Source organism: Lynx canadensis, chromosome C1 (genome assembly GCF_007474595.2).
Source record: "Lynx canadensis isolate LIC74 chromosome C1, mLynCan4.pri.v2, whole genome shotgun sequence".
In the NCBI taxonomy this organism is placed as follows: domain Eukaryota; kingdom Metazoa; phylum Chordata; class Mammalia; order Carnivora; family Felidae; genus Lynx; species Lynx canadensis.
The window spans coordinates 16,299,859-16,319,471 of NC_044310.1; the positions used below are offsets into that span (position 1 = coordinate 16,299,859).

The window sequence follows — 19,613 nt, forward strand, 5'->3', positions numbered from 1 at the left end:
TCTCTCTCTGTCTCAAAAATAAGTAAACGTTAAAAAAAATAAAAAATCCATTAATTTGGGAAATATATTTTGAGCACCTACTACGTGCCAAGTAGCATTCTAGGTAGTTGTGGTTTGTTTGCTAAATGTGGCAACCCTGTGTATTGGGGGCTCCCATTAAGGGACAATGCAGAGGTGGTGGAAATGAGTGATTAGGGGGCACAACAGCTGTGGTGCGGCTCTAGTGACTACAAGAGTGACTGGATGTCAGCTATAGTAAATCTGACCCTGAACGTGACAGTGACATGAGAGTATAATAGTGAAAGTGACTAATCGGGCAATAACGAGGACAGCTGTGTACCCAGTAGGGGCCTGCTGAATATTGGCTTGACTACGGGGCAGTGAAAGTAGCTGAGTGACAATGACAGTGAAAACAACCGAAAGGGTGACAGCTGGGCACAGAGTCCAATTGCTATACTGTACAGAACTGTTTGAAGTTTGTAGTCCTTGACAGTGGTCGCCTGTGGTCGGACAGTGACAGTAAACAATAATGAACCCAACGACAGCAACAATGCAAGTGACAGTTCTGCCCAGCAGATTGAATTTGTGATTAAAAACGGTGATGGAGTGGGAGTCAGCCTGACAGTGTCAGCTCTCAGAACGACCGAATATTGACACTGTGGATGTAACAGCTGTAACCACAGAGGGAACTCGGCATTGTACTGAGACTGCTGGGTTTGGGTGGCATGACTGGCAGTGACAGAAAAATTGGCTGCGCGTCAGTGACGGAGTGACAGTGTGAGGTTCAGTGGGCCAGCACTGATGTGACTTAATTTGTCTGATACTGTCTGGATCTGACTTAATCTCTTTGGCTGTATGCGGGTGGCAACAGGAGCTCCAACGTGGAACGCTCACTGTGCAACAAAGCGTGTGAAAGAAACTGAGCAGAAGAAAAGCTATGACCCCCCCCCCCAACACGCACCCTAAATTCCTGAGCGGGAGGAGGGAAAGGCGGGATCAAAACGCCTTCCGGGCACCTCGATTGGCTGATACGACTCTGGTAGCCTATCCCGTCCGAGAGGTGCCAAGACTCTCCACGTATGAGGATGCGTCTGGGGACGCGGCTCAGGTCACGTCTCCGCCTTGCACGTGAACATGTTTTGGAAAAATGTAGAGAAACCTTTTTGTGTCTACTTCTGTGCCATTCTTGAAACAAGATCCCCGCTCTAGTACTGCCCAAGCGAGAGTCCGTGGAACCCCATCAAAACTTTCATAAGAGAGTGTGGGGAGGGGAGGGAGTGGCTAAGGTCATAGGTCAGAGAACAGGCTAACAACCGGTTAGCCCCCGCGCCCTAGCATTGGTGGAGGGCGCGCTCGACGCAGGCCCCGCCCCCGAGGCCCGCCCCCCGACACGTGACCACGGCGCGCGGGGCAGGCCGGGCCGCCCCCTCGCCGCTCTACTCCTTACGCGCCGGCCTCAAAATGGCCGCCTTCTGGCGTCTCTGCTGCTGTTGAATGGAGAAAGCTTTATTGTTCCCTTCGGGCAGGAGTGTTCGTGTCCTCTATGGCGCTGTCAATAAAGAACGGCAGTTTGAATCGGTGCTGAACAGGTAACCATAGAAACGGGGCTGGGACTCAGCGTGGAGACCCCTTTAGCTGTTGAGGCCCGAGAGGCGCCCCAAATGAGGGGCGCGCTGAGACCCTTCGGCGTGGCGAACTCCGTGGGGCTCTGCCAAGTCGCAGCCGCCTCCTCTTGCCCCGGACGCGGACCCCCTGGGGAGGCTCCCACCCCGAGCGCAGGCTCGGCTGTAAGTCTCCGGTGGGGAGAGGCCGCGGGGCCCTGTCGGGGTGCACCCGGCTTGGCCCCCGCCTGGGGCCTGCCCTCGCTCGTCACCGCCTGCTCCTCGGCGCGATCCGAGGCCTCCTCGCTGCTGCTTCTCGAGTCTCCCCCCTCCTGCCAAGTCTGCGCCAGGCTTCGGCAAACTCCGGCCTGGGGCCAAATCCCCGGTCCCCCACCCCACCCCGTTTTGGTCTGTGGGGAACTAACAGTGGTTTTTACATTTTTAAATGCTTGGGAGGGAAAAAAGAAGACTTGTAATTTACGAAATGTATATGAAATCAGATTTCAGTGTCCCCAAGTGAAATTTTGTTGGAACATAGCCATGTTCATTGTTTTATATCATCTGTGGCTCGTTTCTTGCTACGAGGGCTACGTTGAGTTGTTGCGACAGACATGGCATGGCTTTGAGGGCATGGCCCACAAGGCCAAAAATACCTAAGGTCCGGCCCTTCCCAGAAGTGTGCCAGCCCCTGCCCTAGACACAAGTAGACTGGTCAGCGTTGTCCGGCGATTCTTCTGATCCTTTCTCACGGAAAGGGAAACTCGAGTTAAAACTACCCCATGCACCTAAAGCTCTGGGCGTATTGATCTCATCTGTTAATCAATGTGGGAATTGTTTCCCACTGTTTTTAGTAACAGTACCATCCACCCAGCGCCTACAATAAGGTGCTTCGTTTCTATTTGTACCCAGCGGTTTTTTGCTAACAACATTTCCTAAGTAAGTATCCATGTTTCCGCTTAAGACAGGAATACCAGATTCTGAGGTTAAGCTTCCTAAGGGTGTACTAGATTATAGGTCTGGCAGATGGAGCTCATTCCAGGGAGCCCTCTGCTTTGTGACCCGCCTCATACTGCTGGAACTTCTTTGAAGTCTCAACCTGGGGCTCTTTGGTTCTTCCCTGAAATCGTATTCCAAATCTTTGTATGGCTTATGGAGATCTAATTACAACCTCAAAGTGAAGTTTTTCTTAGCGAAATCATCAAATTTATACCACACCCTACTTTCTAATTTAGATGCATTTCTTTCATGGCAGTAGTTCCCAAACTTAGCTGTTCATCCCTAGTTGAACTAACAAACGATTTCAGAACACCCCTTGCCTGCACGAATGCATTCATGAATCTTTCAGTGTTTTTTTAGCACCTATTATGTACTAAGGATGATTCAAATCCCAGGAAGAAAAGTGGTGGACAAGATCAACAAACTCTTTGCCCTTTCACAGGATTTAAATTCAGCAGGGTCTTGGACAGATGGTATACCTGTAAACAAAGCTAATTTCAAATACAGCTCTCATAGCATCATAATAAAGTCACTAGTTTGTATTTATTAAATGATTTCTGCAAAGCACTGTGTGCTCTATTTACATGGAATATCATTCGGCTCTCTCACCAACACTGTGACGAAGGTAGTATTAATATTCCTGTTGTAAAGATGAGAAAATTGAGATTCAGAGCAATGTCCAAGGTTTCATAGTTAATGTACGAGGGAGCTGGGTTCTGAACCTCAACTGATCACACCAGTCTGTATTATTCCGTCTGTTAATTACCTTTTCTTGGGAGGCTCTCCAGGGCAGGACCACACCTTACCTATTTTTGTATCAGCTGCTAGCCAGTGCCCACAGCCTGTAGTCTGCTAAGTATTAAATAAACAATTCAGGCCATTTGTTGATCAAATATTTGAGTGCCTGCTATGTACCAGACCCCACTGTGCTGGGCCTTATGATTACCGTGAGCAAGATGGACCTAACGCCTCGTGTCTAAGGCAAATAGTGGCAACTGTGATAAAGGTGATAAAACAGTGCTGACCCAGAGAGGATCCCTCTTACTGGCCTGGCCCAGCAAGGTGCTTGAGAAAGGTAGTTTAAACCGAACCTGTTTGAGTGACGAGAATCCAGTCCAGGCAAGAAGGGAGAAGGGAGAGAACTGGGAAGGAAGAACTTTTTAGTAGGATCAGAGATTGTGAGGTGGCAAGAATGTGGGGTGTTGGAAGGATTGAAAGAAGTGAGTAGTGGTGTCGTGATTCAGTCCCGTGCTCTGAGTCGCTGGCCCTCAAGCCAGCTTTACTGCTGGGAGAGCTGCGTGCCGTGGGCCGGTTACAGATGGTCTAGTATGTGAAATGCGGATAGTGGTACCTCCTGAAAAGGGTTGTTGTGTGGATTAAATAAGAAAAAGTGTAATAACAGGTTTGCTGTTTCCTTTTTGTTGTTGTTACACATGTTGCTGAATTCCAATCAGAGAAAACCAAATTGGGCCCCAAATGGAAATGTATTTAAAGTGCTAAATAATAACAAAAGTCTAGGATTATGTTACCAACAAAGCTGAGGGTGTGTGTGTATGCTTCTATCTTTGGGGGCGACAGGAACAGCTCTTATTTTTTCTCATTGTGCTTGTTGAGAGAGGAACTCCTCCAAACGAGTTTTAAATTTTTTTCAACCAAATTATACAACTATCTATTCAGAGTACTTTTCATTATTTTAGTGTGTTCCTCCATTGAAGGCATGTGCATTTTCTTAAGGCAGTGTAAGAAAATTACAGGTTTCTTCTAGTTGGTGGTCATTTCAAAGTTTGCAAATGATTTTTGGTTTCCTCTGAAAGTTTTCAAAATAATGTTGCATACTTTAAGCAGGGCATTGGACGCTTTAAATCAAGTAACAGACTTTTCGAATTGGTAAAAATAGGAAGGTATTTGGGGTCATGAACGTGAAAAATTGCAGAGGCAGTGAGAAATCAAGCATACCGTGTAAGAGGATCGGCAGTGTCAGGTTTTGCTTTAAACTGCGTCTAGTAACCCGACTGCACGTGTCCTTAGAAGGTGTAATCCAGCCCGGCAAATGGAGCAAGGAACAGGACGGAGAGTGGCATGTTAATGCAATGTTAAACAATAAGCCCAGCATTAAGTTGCTATTTTAGGTTTGGGTGGGACCTGCACATTTAAAGTGTTGCAGTTTTACTCTGTTATTTGGGTCTGTTGGGTTCCAGTAAAGAGAAGGTGGTAACACTAGTTTTGAAGGATAATATAAAACTGCAGGGAGAGCGAGGGCATACCAATTTGTTTTTCAATCTATTTTATTTCAGTTCAAAGCCTCATTGCAGACGGGCAGCGCAGGGAAACGAGCCACGCTTTGGCAATACTCAACTGCTTTTGGAGATTGAAGAAGACTGAGTACAACCAAAGTGTGGTTGTTTTTGTGGACTATCTGTCTGCAAAGAAGCTCTGAACTGAAATAAAATAGATTGGAAAACAAATTGGTATGCCCTGTTGCCTCATACTGAGTGTTTACATTACCCTTCTGGAACACTGCCTGTACCAGCACCCTGGAGGAAGGCAGTGACCCCTCAGACGCTTTCAACTCTTCAAGCGAGTGAGCTCTTTGATTTTCACAAGGAAATTGAATTGGAATTTATGGTTTTCTGGATCTCCAATAGGCTGCCTCCGAAAGCCATCATCCCGATAATGTGAAAAAAGCAAGCTGTAACCATGTAGAGGAAAGAATTAAATATTAAGGGCATTTAAATTCGGAGATGAGATTGTCACTGTCTTGAAGTCCTGCAGAGGGTGTGGTGTGTCGTTTGCAGAGACCTTTGCAGTTTTGAGACGTCTGCAGCCCTCAAGGGAGAGAAGGGTAAGGAAAGAACGTTGGCTTTCCTTGTATTTCCCTGATGTTGTTATTTAACTCCAAATCCTCAAATTCATGACACCCAAGTTTTTCCTGTCCTTAGATGAAGTACATACACTCTAGCTGATCCCAGATTGTTAAACTGGGGTCAGTGGTTGAGCTGCGGGGGATTCACGAATCCTTTGAATTTGCCTGCAGATTTGTCTGTCGTTTTTGTGGGGAGTGAGCCCATTCTTTATTCAGGTCTCGGAGGGATCCTTGACCCTCTAAAGGTGCAGAGCCAACAATGAAACGTCACATGTAATAAAAACCAGTGAACCAAAGTGGTGATGAATCCCGCCTGAAACCAGTTACTTCTTACTGCCGTGTGGTCTTGACTTCAGTTTTGAAAGTATCTTTCCAGGCCTTGTTTCTTCTCTAAAGTAGCCAAGCAGAGTTGGGTGTTCCTGTCTCATAGGGATATTTACCCAGTGAGGTACTTGGAAATGCCTCAGAGATCATTGTCCTTATTTTATAGGAGACTGTTGAAATGGCAGTGCGTTGTCTTGGCAACCTTGGTAGCCATTGCCCTGCTGGTTTCCTCTGACCCGTGAAAGGAACAGTGGTAGGAGCCTAATACTCTGGCTCTAGGAATCCACTTCTTGCTAATGGACGCGGTTCCTCAGGACCACAGGAAAGTAAGGTTAGGAGAGAGAGGAAGAGGAGAGGGATTCACGGAGGCAGAGACCGAGGAGCAAAGGAGGAGGGAGGCTGCCCCTGTATCTGTCCTGGCAGCCCTGTGTATCTATGGAGGGAAAGAAAGAGCTCTTTTTGAGGCCAGACTTCTCTTTCTTATCTAAACTAAGACCTCTGAAAAAGTAATTCGTTGGTGTAGTTTCTGGTTTTATTTATTAGTACTCAAATGGAAAGAAAAGGAAGGAACTGTTTTAAGTCATTTTCTTAGGACATTTTGTAAACGTGGGACCTCAGTAGAAAACTGCCGTGGGCCAGTTTGTTTGGCCCATATAGTGTTTAACAGCGAGTTGCTTACATTTAAAGAGACTTTATGTCTTTCCGGTCCCTGGAGGTATTTGTGTGAGTGACCTCTGTTATCCGCCTGAGAGTCTGATTCTGGGACTCTAGATGTTTTACGAAGTCAGTTTTTATGAAGGAAAGGGCCCGAGAAGGAAGAGGAGATTAGAAACAAAGGATTACTAGCTTTTAAGCCTCCAGATATTGGTTACGTGACATTTTTTTAAAATATAAAAACAAAGCGAGGGGCACCTGGGTGGCTCAGTCGGTTAAGCATCTGACTTCAGCTCAGGTCATGGTCTCATGGTTCCTGAGTTCTAGCCCTGCGTCAGGCTCTGTGCTGACACCTCAGAGCCTGGAGCCTGGTTCAGATTCTGTGTCTCCCTATTCCCTGCCCCCCCGCCACCCCCCCCCCCCCATGCAGTCTGTCTCTCTCCCTCAAAAGTAAACATTAAAAGAAAAAACAAAGTGAACAGTATGTGGTTCTATTTCTGATTTTGAGAAAATACTGCAAGAGGTTATCTGACCTGCTTGTTAGATCTGTTTCTCAGCTTTCTAACACTGCAGCCTGGTTATTGGATCTTCCTTCTTAACTCCTTGTCCCCACCAGCTCTGAAGGATGATGTCAGGGACTCTGGCAGCAGTGAACTTGCCATTTTTCTTCCACCTGGTACTTACCTTCAGTTCCAAGTCTCTTCGGATGGCACCACAAAGTTGCAAAAGGCAGAAACCTGGGAGTCCCGCATATTCTTCCCCTTCTGTCAGCCTCCCACCCTCCTTCCACTCCCTACCTGCAGTTAGCACGTATTTATTTAGGCTACAAGTCTACTGATGTCCCCTTTCTCTTTTGGTTTAAAGCTACTGTAATCTCTTGTCCTGGATGACTACAGCAGCCTCCTAGCTGTCCAGCTGGCTTCTTCCTTTGTTCCTCTCTAATCCATTTTGTATACTGATGCCAGTGATCTTTACGAAGCACAGATCACATGTTACTCTGTTACCCCCTTCCTTAAAAGTCCAAGTGGCTTGCTTGCCCTCAGGGTAAATGCAGTTAGTGGCTTGGCCTGTGCTGCCCTCAAGCTCTGGTTGGGTGTGTTCAAATCTCACTTTACTCTCTTCTTCCCTTCCCTCTCACTCTTCTACTTGGGCACTAGCCAGTAACACTCAAATGGGCCACAGAACTTTATCGTTCCCTGGACAAGTGGGTCACACTCTGGGGCTCTGAAGGCTGCTGGATTTTCCTGGCCATGTTACTAACCAGCCCAGTAGCAATGCCACTAACTGCACTGATCATTAGATCACTGAATGTTATGTGAGTTTTCTGTTGGTTCCCTTGTCCTTAGACTATCTGCTACTTCAAATGTGTTGTCAGATTCTGCCCTGAGGCCAGTTGATGTATTTATTTCTCTGTGTGCTTATGCCACCAATTTGATAAGCTTTATCAACAGGCTCATTTGGTTTAAACTTTAAGAATTGCTTTTAAAGATCTAATTTTGTTTTTTAACTGTGTAAACCATTTATGTGGTTTCAAAATCAAAACTATGTTCATTCACAGTTTTTTTTTTTAATTTTTTTTTTTAACGTTTATTTATTTTTGAGACAGAGAGAGACAGAGCATGAACGGGGGGAGGGGCAGAGAGAGAGGGAGACACAGAATCAGAAACAGGCTCCAGGCTCCGAGCCATCAGCCCAGAGCCTGACGCGGGGCTCGAACTCCCGGACCGCGAGATCGTGACCTGGCTGAAGTCGGACGCTTAACCGACTGTGCCACCCAGGCGCCCCTCACAGTTTTTTTTTTTTAATAAAAATCTTTTGTATATATTTATTTATTTTTGAGAGACAGAGTGAGACAAAGTGAGAGTGGGGGAGGGGCAGAGAGAGAGGGAGACGCAGGATTGGAAACAGGCTCCAGGCTCCGAGCTGTCAGCACAGAGTCCATCTCGGGACTTGAACCCACGGACCGCGAGATCATGACCTGAGCCGAAGTCGGACACCCAACCGACTGAGCCACCCAGGCGCCCCTCACAGAAGTTTTTATTTGATATCTGATCCCTCTTCTCTGTTTCTCTGGAGTCTTGCTACCAAAGTTCTGGGGGAGTTTTGCCCATCTGTTAGGTAAGAAATGTTTCACTATAGTTTAAATTTGTTTTCTCCTTTAATGAGATACAGGGTATCTGCCCAAAGTCTGTGCCATAAGTTGCAAAAATATTTTTTTCAATTTGTCATATGCCTCACTTTGCATATGTTGTTTTATTGTTGTACAAAGGTTTTTCATCTTTATATAGTTATATTTATGGGTCTTACAGTGTATTGCTTTAGAATTTGAGTCCTAGGAAGTTTGCCCTGCTTTTAATTTATGGGGAATTTGTTAATGTTTTCTTCCAGTGTATGTATGGTTTCACCCCCTCCCCCCCCCCCTTTTTTTAAACACATCTAAGGCTCCTATCCATTTGGAATTTACCTTGACATTTAGTTTGGTTTGAGGAAGGATCCAATTTTATCTTTTCCCCATTAGCCAGCCAGGTATTCCAACACTACTTATGGAAAGTTCTTATCTTTTCTCCATTGGTTTGAGATCTTGCTTTTACTGGATACTAAGTTCTTGTATACGTTTGGGTTTCTTACTGGATTTTCTGTTACGTTCCATTGGTCTGATCGCCAAGTCATATGCCGTTACAAAACCATCTTAATTTTAGAGGCTTTATAATTTGTTTTAACATCTAGAAGGGCCAGTTTTTTCATATCGCTCTTTTTTAATGTTTTCCTGGCTGCTTTTGCTTGCTTATTCTGCCATATAAACTTTATAATCAGTTTGTCTAGTTTCAGGCAGCAACAACTGGATGGTGTTTCTGTTGAGATTATGTTAAATTTAGCTGAGAGAGAGCTGATATCTTTATGATATTGAGTCTTCTTATCCAAGATCGTGGCCTGTGTTTCCATTTGCTCAAGGCTACTTTTGTGATTTTTCACGAGTGTTATGTTTTTCCCTGTGTACGTTTTGTATGTTTTCCGTTAAGTTTATTAGATTTTCTTAACTTAAAACAAAAAAATTCCTTTTAGAATCTCTCCAGAACTTCTCAGAGGAGTGTACACACCGACATACTCAAAACGTTTTATCATTTCAAACGGTTCATAGGTGTCCCCGTCATCCTGTCCTGTTACTGTCTCCTCCTTTCTTCCTTCGGTTCCCATTCTCAGTATGCAGCTCTGTGTCCTACATACAGCAGGCAGTCAATGCATACTTGTTGAATGAATGAATAAAGCAGGAAGGGGAAGACGAAAGTGGGTGACAGAGTGAGCCTGTAAGACCGATATATGGGAAGATTGTCCTTGTATAGACATCCAGACATTCCTAGTCTACACTCTGCAGCAGTGAATTCACTGGTTCATAGTGTTTTGTTCTCTGTACCCTCATCACAGAACTTTAAAAAATACCATGTTGATAATGATAGTTACCATTGAATACTACAAAGTCCCCGGCACTGGCTACATATTTTCTGTAATTACTTGTAATCCTCATAGCAACTAGGCAATAGGTATTAGTATCTCCATTGAAATATGGAAGTTTCAAACATACAAAAGTGTGAATAGCTTTATGAGCTCCTATATAGGTGTTACCTCCCTTTTACAGTTGAGGAAACAGGTTTTGAAAGAAAGATTAAGGTGACTCAAGGTTACAAAGTTTAAAATCTGGTTTAGAACCCAGTTCTTTTTAGCTCCCTATTAAGGTTGTTTTTCAAATTTTAAACTCCCAGCTGGCCAGGGAAAAGCAGAAGCAGGGGAGACAGTCAAGAGCCACTCCATTCTAAACTCCAGCTGGTACTTTTACATGAGTCTTCCCTTCTAATTCGTGTCACAAAGATTTCCCTCACTTCTGTTTGCAAACAGTAAGTCCTCTTATCTCCCTCTCCCTCCTACTTCTCTTCATGCTCTGCTCTTCCTTGCCTTCTCTTGGTCTAGTTTTATTAGTGCAATTCGCTTTTACTTGATTTTAATTCTAATTTAAATTTTCTTTTATTTTGAGAGAGCGCATGTGCATATGCACACAAGTGGGGGAGCGGCAGAGACACGGAGAGAGAATCCCAAGCAGGCTCCATGCCATCCGTGCAGAGCCTGATGCGGGGCTCAGACTCATGAACTTTGAGATCATGACCTGAACCGAGAACCAGAGTCGGACGTTTAACTGACTACGCCCCCCAGGCGCCCCCAGTGTTACTTGATTTTTAAAAGCCTGCCTGTGTTTTGAGTCCCCAGCTCCCGGCATGATATTGGGAACGGAGTAGGAACTTACGAATTTAAATCACAGTGAGACTTGCCACTCTTCATTTATCCCATGGGTTTGGTGTGGTAGCTCGTGAATGGTGCTCTGAAGCTGGCTGTCATTGGCTCTGACCGCCCTCCTACGGGCTGCGCACATAGCTGCCATTCTGCTGTCAGCTGCCCTCAGTTCCAGTCAGGTTCAGACCAGAAGGAGACTTCCTAAGGTCAGAGTCCAAGGCAGCAGAATAATTGGCCCCTAGGGTTCTGGATTTTTTTTCTCAGGCAGCGAAGTGTTGAGGATAGAATCTTCCATGTCTTCCTTGGACATTTTTGAGCACATACTGTGGAATCCCATAGGCCCTTTCCCAAAGGTAGAGGCAGTAGAGGAGTTACCCTCTTTTGCATTTTTGTTGTTGTTAGCTCCTCAAGTTAACCCTTTTGTCATACTACCTGGTGGTAAACGAGAGAAAGCCAGAGATGAACATAATTCCCACTTTGAAGACAAAAAGCTTCCAGCATTAGGAGAGGAGAATGGAGTTCATCTGTGAAGTGTGCACAGAGGTGCAGCGAAGGCTGGCCGATGTGTGTGGTCTCCTAGGACAGTGATGGGGGAGGCGGGGGCTCTAGAGTCCTTGCTGCTTCTGCCACTCGACTGCTGAGGTACAAGGAAAGTAGGGTTCCAAGCTGAAAGCGGTCCGTTCTCTTACCGCTGCTGTGCATTCTGTGAGAGCAGGGTTTTGCTGAATTTCTTCTCTATGTAAGGACAAGCCTTAGTTAAGGGCATTTGGCTGAGCTTAGTAAAGAGCTGCTGGATGGACAGGCGCACTCTGTCCTCTGAATAGGCTGGGAAATGGGGCCTTGGAGCCCCGCTAGGGCTGCGTGGGCTCCACCTCCCCCGGCAGCACTATCACCGGCTTTGTGGCCTTGGACAGGTTGGGGCCCTTGAGTCTGTGTGTGGTGCCTCACATAGCACAGAACAAGTAGGCTCTAAATTATTGTTATCTCCTCTTAGTTTAAAAGCACCTTATTTATGTACACTTATGATGAGCACTGAGTAATATATAGAATTGTTAAATCTCTGTGTTGTACTCAGATAACAATACGTTAACTATCCTGAAATTAAAAACAATCAGGCAACAACAAAAACCCCACTTAATTTACTGTGCATCTGCACTGCGTCTGAACAGAGAAGTTACCCAAAAAAAGTAGGAGAAGGACTGAGGCATGAAGAGTTCCACTGCTTTTTCAATTCTCACGCGTGGGCAATATCCAGGGGTGGAGGTTCTGGCTCTGGAGTCAGACAGTGTGGGTTCATTTACAGACTCTACGCTCACCGGCTTTGTGATGTGGGGCATGCCGTTTACTTTCGATAGGCATCTACTTTCTGGAAAGCGGAGTTAGTTAATAATAGTGGCTACCTCACAGGTGGTGCAAAATTTATGTAAGGCTACCATGCGAAGTGATTGGCACAGTGCCTGGGATATGATAAACTTCGCAGTGTTACCTCCTATTGTTAGATCGCTACCTTAACCCTTCCAAACTGTGTCTTTTTCCCTTTCCAAAATGTTTTTCTCATCGCTTTCCATTTAGAGTATGTACCTAAAACACAGGTAACAGGAAGAGTCTCATTTCTGTCATTAGTGAACTGGAAGATCTTCAAACACTTGTCAACGTCTCCGTTTCCTCATCTACAAAATGTGGAGTTGGACCAGGTGATTTCAAAAATTCCTGTATCTCCTGCTAACTTCCAATGAGTTTAAGACTTTGAATTCTCTCAGATTATAGCCCAACACTCTTTGGTATGAGAGGCCTAACCCACCCCATTTTAATCTTGCTTTCCTAGCTGCCTCCCATCCTAGACAGGCTGTTTGAAACCAGCAGCATGGTTGTCTATAAAGTCCATTACTTAAAAAAAAAGAATTATGCAATATTTGACATATAGAAGGTAGATTTGTAACTTATATAAGTAATGAAGCAGAGTGAGTTCCAAAAAGTACATCTGTGGGGGCACCGGGGTGGCTCAAGTCGGTTAAGTGTCCTACTTCGGCTCAGGTCTTGATCTCGCAGTGTGTGAGTTCGAGCCCTGCATCAGACTCTCTTCTGTCGGCGTGCAACCCGCTTGGGATCCTCTGTCTACCGTCTGCCCCTCAAAAATAAATAAACTGAAAAAAAAAGTACATCTGTGAACTGATTATCCAACCTAAGAACTAGAAAACTAAATATTTTGGTAGGTGGGTTTTTATGCTTCCTTCTGACATTTAATGAATGTTTCTCATATTATAGGAAATGTCCTGTACGTGTATTGACTCATATACATGCAGTGGCTTATTAGTGCTTACAGCTCCCCCACTGATAAGCACTAAAACCTCCATTTTACCTGTGAGAAAACTGAGGACTAGAGAGTTAAGTCAGGTGCCTAGAGTCACGCAGTTGGTGAGAGTGGCGGTGCTGTGACCCACCCCCTGGGCGGGCAGGCCGGTCCTAGAGCCTCCAGCCCTTACTGTTAGGCACACGGCCTCTGGAGCCACAAGGCCTGGCTTGGTATCGTGTAGTTGCCTGAGCTCTTTAGTCTTTCCATTAAATGGGTGTCTTTGAATTTGAGCCTTGGTACTGTGTTATACTGTGTGTCCAGATTTCTTACTCCCTGCTGAAGAAAAGCATACTCCTGCAATCAAGTTGGTGAAAACTCGGAACTTACCCACGTCTTCAGGTCACTACAGACTGCTATCAGTACCAGTGACAAAGCCAAGGGCCTTTTTTTTTTTTTTTTTTAAACATCTAAGAGATTGGATAGGAAAGCATCGGAGTGATGATTGCTTGTTGAGACTCTCCTCTGCCGGCTGGAAGAGTCGCAGTAGGTGGAATGCAGTCACCGTCCCCAGTCACTCGTTAGGCGGTCGTATTGCTCCAGAGATTTTGCATTTGGCCCGCGAAGAGTTATCCTGGGTGAACTCCTGACTCAGAGCAGCATGGCCGGAAAGGCAGAGGAAAGACAGAAAAGCCTCTCAGAGCCACCTTCCGTTATAATAGCCTTGAAAAAATCGCTTGTTTTTATGAGTTCAAAGATAAGAGGACACAAGCAGTTTGTCAGCACTGGACATTTTGATGTTCTAGCTCATTGTATTTTGTAGAATGCCTCAAAAGAAAAGTTTCATTAGACGTTGAGAGAGTGTGGAAAAAGAAATTAGTTTAATGTAATGGTTATTATAGGCTTATCAGGAATCAGATGATGGTAGTTTTGAGATGTGGAAAACAAGCTTTCTCGTGGTTTTTAATCCATTCTGTTTCTACCCCCTTGAGCGACGGGTGGTGGGGTGGTGGCAGGGATGGTGACGATAGTGGCTAGCCGCTAATGAATCTATTGAGCACTTGCTGTGTTCTCCATGCGTGATGCCAGTGCTTTAGGTATGTTCACTCTAATCTTCTAACCACCCAGTGAGAGAACCGTTAGTGCCCCTAGCGGCTGTGTCCCTGGCAGGTTAGGTAATTTTCCTAAGATCACACACCTTGGCTTTTTGTTTTTTTTTTTTTAAAGTTTATTTATTTATTTTGAGAGAGAAAGAGAGAGAACAGAAGCAGGGGAGAAGCAGAAGGAGAGAGAGAATCACAAGCAGCCTCCACATCATCAGTACACAGCCCGATGTGGGGCTCAAACCCATGAATCACGAAATTGTGACCTGAGCCGAAACCAAGAGTTAGTTGGTCGCTTGATGGACTGAACCACCCTGGTGCCCCGTGAGATCACACACTTTGTGATCGGACCGTCGAGCTTCGCACCAGTAGTCCGGCTCCCGTCCATCCTTTAACCACTAAGCTACACTGCTCTCGCAGCCGTGGGCCCTCTGCCCCAGAAGGTGTGCAGGTGGACAGCACTGCCTGTCATTTAAGGAGGATACGGTCTCTTTCCCGGTGGGCGGACTCAGGTTCAAACCCCACCCTGGACTTATGTAAACGCCCTGCAGGCAGAGATTATATCTTCCTTAACTTTGCTTGGAACCGAGCAGGAACTAAATACGTGTTTAATGAACGAACAGCATGTTGGAAATGACACCAGCTTTGAAGCCAGACTGACCTACCTGGGTTTCTGTTTTACAACTTCCTTCTTATAAAAATAGTATGTATTTACTATAAAAAAAATTGAAATGTATGAAGAAGGGGGCACCTGGGTGGCTCAGTTGGTTAAGCGTCCAACTCTTGATTTCGGCTCGGGTCATGATCTCAGGGTTCGTGGGATCGATCCCCTCATTGGGCTCTGGGCTGAGGGTGGAGCCTGCATGGAATGCTCTGTCTCCCTCTCTCTGCCCCTCCTGCGTTTGCTCTATCTCAAATAAACAAACATTAAAAAAAGTATGAAGAAGAAAATAAGTCCCCCATAATGACACTACCTAGGAACCGACTGTTAGCATTTTGATATATTTTCTGTCTTTTTAAATGCAAATGTGTATATGCATGTACATATATTTTTAAATCAAATTGGAATTATACATACAGTTGCATGCTGGGTTTTTTTTTTTCCTTTTAGTATGTTGAGAGCATTTCCTCATGTTATTAAAAATCTTCAAGAGCCTAATTTAAAAAAATGTATTTAGATATAATTCACATACCGTATAATTTACTGTTTTAAAGTGTACAATTTAAAAGTCTGTGTAACCATCACCACTTTCTAATTCTAGAAGATTTTCATCCCTCAAAAAAAAAAAAAAAAATCCCAAAACTCCGTACCCATTAGCATTCTCTCCCCAACTCCCCCTCCTCCCAGCTGGCATCCACTAATCCACTGTCTGTCTCTATGAATCTGTCTAATCTGGACAGTTCCTATAAATGGAATCCTACAGTGTGTGGCCTTTTGTGCCTGGCTTCTTTCACAGAACATAATGTTTTCAAGTTTCACCCCTACTGTAACAGTATTCTGTATTCCATTCCTTTTTATGGGTGAATAATATTCCATTGTGTGGATAGACAACATTTTGTTTGTTCATTTATCAGTCGGTGGACGTTTGGGTTTCCAGTTTTGGGCTGTTACGTATAATGTGCCAGTGAACATTGGTGTACAAGTTTTTGTGTGGATGTATGTTTTCATTTTTCTTGGGTTAGATCTAGGGTTGGAATTGCTGGGTCATGTAGTATCTCTGTTTAACTTTCTGAGGAACTTGCAAACTGTTTTCCACAGTGGCTGCACCGTTTTACGTTCCCACCAGCAACGTATGAGGGTTCCAGTTTCTCTGCCTCCTCAGCAGCCCTTGTACTTTCGGTCTGTGTGTGCTTGTCTTGTTGTAGCATCCTAGTGGGTACGGGGTGGAATCGCGGTGGTTTCCATCTTCATTTCCCTAATGACAGCTGATGCTGAGTATCTTTTCGCGTGCTTATTGGCCATTTTGTATACCTTCTTTTGAGAGATGTTTATTCAAATCCTTTGCTGATTTTAATTGGCTTATTTGTCCTTTTACTGGTGAGTTGTAAGAGTTCTGGATGCTGTACTCTGATATGCTATGTTTATATATTCTGGATGCTGGACCCTTATCAGATAAGTCACTTGAGAGTATTTGTTCCCATTCTGGGGTTATCTTTTCATTTCCGTAATAGTATCCTTTGATACACAAAAGTTTTAAATTTGATCAAGTCCTATTTATTTATTTTTGGTTGCTTGTGCTATAGGTATTCTATAGACAGCCTAATTTTTCATGGCTGCATAATATTTTATAATATGGCTGTATACCCTATTTACTTAAAAACTTCGTATTGTAGGGGCACTTGGGTGGCTCAGTTGGTTGAGCACCCAACTCTTGATTTTGGTTCAGGTCATGATCCCAGGGTCGTGGGATCCAGCCCTGTGTTGGGCTCTGTGCTGAGCATGGAACCTGCTTGGGATTCATTCTCTCTCCCCCTCCCCCTCCCCCTCCCCCTCTTGTCCTCCCCCCTGCCCTCTCTCCAAAGAAACAAAAAAACAACACACACACACACACACACACACACACTCCTCCTATTATACATCTACATTTTCAGTTTTTTACTAGGGATGCTATTCTGAGTTCAGTGTACATAAATATTTCATTATATCTCTGATTATTTGTGTATAGATAGATTCCTATAAGTGTCTAAAGGCATACATATTTAAAACAATCTTTTTGTCTTCTGTCATGGGCTTCTCATTCTTTTTTATTTATCTATAATTATACAACTGCCATGTAAACTTTCTGGTAAAACCATTCAGACAGGGCACATGACCACCCTTAGCACCCAGATTCTCATGTCTCTCTCCAAAGACACTTTTTAAAAAAATTTACATCCAGGTTAGTTAGCATATAGTGCAATAATGATTTTAGGAGTAGAATCCAGTGATTCATCCCCTATGTATAACACCCAGTGTTCATCCCAACAAGTGTCTCCTTAATGCCCCTTGCCCATTTAGCCCATCCCCCACCCACAACCCTTCCTGCAACCCTCAATTTGTTCTCTGTATTTAAGAGTCTCTTCTGTTTTGTCCCCCTCCCTGTCTTTATATTATTTTTGCCTCCCTTCCCTTATGTTCATCTGTTTTGTATCTTAATGATCACATGAATGAAGTCATGTGGTATTTGTCTTTCTCTGACTGACTAATTTCACTTAGCATAATACCCTCTAGTTCCATCCACGTAGTTGCAAATGGCAAGATTTCATTCTTTTTGATTGCTGGGTAATACCACATTTGTGTGTGTGTGTGTGTGTTTTATCCATTCATCCATCAATAGACATTTGGGCTCTTTCCATACTTCGGCTATTGTTGATAGCGCTGCTGTAAACATGGGGGTGCATGTGTCCCTTCGAAACAGCACACCCGTATCCAGTGGATCAATGCCTAGTCGTGCAATTGCTGGGTCGTAGGGTAGTTCTCTTCTTAATTTTCTGAGGAACCTCCATACTGTTTCCCAGAGCAAAGACGTTTCTTATAGCTCTAGATGAGCAGATTACTTGTCGCATTAGTTCCCTGAAGGATTTTTACCAGTTTATACTTCCATCCGTACCGTGTGGGTACCTGTCTCAGTGCTCCCTTCCTTGAGTTATTAATGCAAGTAATATGATAATAGCAGCTAACACTGAGCATCTACTGTTGACAGGAACTTTGCTAAAACACCTCAGATGCGTTGTCTCACTTCATCTTCACAACAAAACTGTAAAGATGTTCAGGCTCACAGTGATTAAAGTGACTTGCCCAAAGTCACTGAGTAAGTGTTTAAGTTAGGCTTTGAACCAGATCAAGAGTGCATGGTCCAAAACTACTTCTTAGGGCACCTGGGTGGCTCAGTTGGTTAAGTGTTCAACTTCTGCCCAGGTCATGATCTCATGGTTCGTGAGTTTGAGCCCCACATCGGGCTCTCTGCTGTCAGCAGAGAGCCTGCTTGGGATCTTCTGTCCCCCCGCACTCCTGCTCTCCCCCACACATGTATGCTCGCTGCTATCTCTCTCTCTCTCTCTCTCTCTCTCTCAAAAATAAACATTTAAAAATAAATGAATAAAACTAAAACTACTGCTTCTCAATTAAATATTATCATTGCAAAACTTTTCTAATTTGCCCCAAAATAGTATGGATGTTTTAATGTGCATTTCTTTAATTATTCAGAAGGACCAACTTTTAAAATCAACTTTTTATTTCTTTTGTAAATTGTTTTTCTTTGTCCATCTTTAAAATTTTAAATGTTAGTTTTCTTTATTGATTTGTGTGATCTTTCTATTCTAATATTAACTGTTTTTCATTTCATGTAACATATCATTTATCTTTTAGTTTTATTGATGCTGGGTTTTGGAAGTTTATGTTTTTATGTAATCACATCTGTTGGTTATTTGTGAATTTCTTCTGTTTCCTCTATGCATAAAAAGGCCTTCTCCATCATGATCTCAATTACATATTCATTAAATGTTATCTTTTAAGTATCTTAAATAGTCATGTTAGAAATGTGGTTTTTCTTTTTGTTGTTGTTAAGTCACAGATCCAACTTACAGTCTTACTAGTGAGAGTGGATTGGGGAATTTGCAATCATATATTCTCTGAGACACTTTGCGGCAGTTTTCTGGCTTGAGGGTAATTATTTTCTCATTGAAAGAGATATCAGTGGTTGGTACTTAACACTGAAAGAAAAATAGTAAATGTGCTGTATGACAACACCTAGTGCTCGTGACCACCAGTCTGTGAGATACCTAGGAAGCCCTCCCCACGGAACCCCTCACCTGATGTGTATATTTAGGAGTTTGGTGTTTTGGTTCAAGTATTGGCTTGAAAGCCCAGAACTCGGGTCCTGGGTTTGGCCCTGCCATTACCAGGGTACATGATTTGGCAGGTCCCTTAATTTCTGTCAGTCTTTTCATCTATGGAATGATAGGCCTGGATTACATAGTCTCTGAGGATAAATTTAAAAAAAAATTTTTTTTTTCAACGTTTTTTTTTATTTATTTTTGGGACAGAGAGAGACAGAGCATGAACGGGGGAGGCGCAGAGAGAGAGGGAGACACAGAATCGGAAACAGGCTCCAGGCTCTGAGCCATCAGCCCAGAGCCCGGCGCGGGGCTCGAACTCACGGACCGCGAGATCGTGACCTGGCTGAAGTCGGACGCTTAACCGACTGCGCCACCCAGGCGCCCCTCTGAGGATAAATTTTTTAATGTTAATTAGTTTATTTTTGAGAGAGAGAGAGAGAGAGAGAGAGAAGGCACAAGCAGGAGAGGGGCAGAGAGAGAGAAAGGGAGACGCAGAATCTGAAGGAGGCTCCAGGCTCTGTGAACTGTCAAGACAGAGCCCGATGTGGGGCTCAAACCCACTGACCATGGGATCATGACCTTTGAGCTTAACTGACTGAGCCACCCAGGCACCCCTCTAAATTATCTAAGGATAATTTAGAGTTGCACAATTCTCTTGATTTTTATTATCCTTCTGATCAGGA

The 19,613-nt window shown here is 44.1% G+C and overlaps 1 protein-coding gene across 3 annotated transcripts in view; it reads left to right on the forward strand.

Annotated features, from left to right (window-relative positions):
* The first annotated feature begins 1,438 nt into the window (after nucleotides 1-1,438).
* The window catches only part of ZBTB40 (zinc finger and BTB domain containing 40), an 81,015-nt gene continuing 62,840 nt past the window's right edge, over nucleotides 1,439-19,613 (forward strand). For 2 of the 3 annotated variants that reach the window (XM_030324629.2, XM_030324630.2), the window contains exon 1: nucleotides 1,439-1,589. The gene's annotated coding sequence lies outside the window, so the exon portion shown is untranslated. Of the gene's footprint in view, nucleotides 1,590-5,355; nucleotides 5,440-19,613 lie in introns of those variants that run through there. The other variant, XM_030324631.1, reaches the window with a different exon arrangement.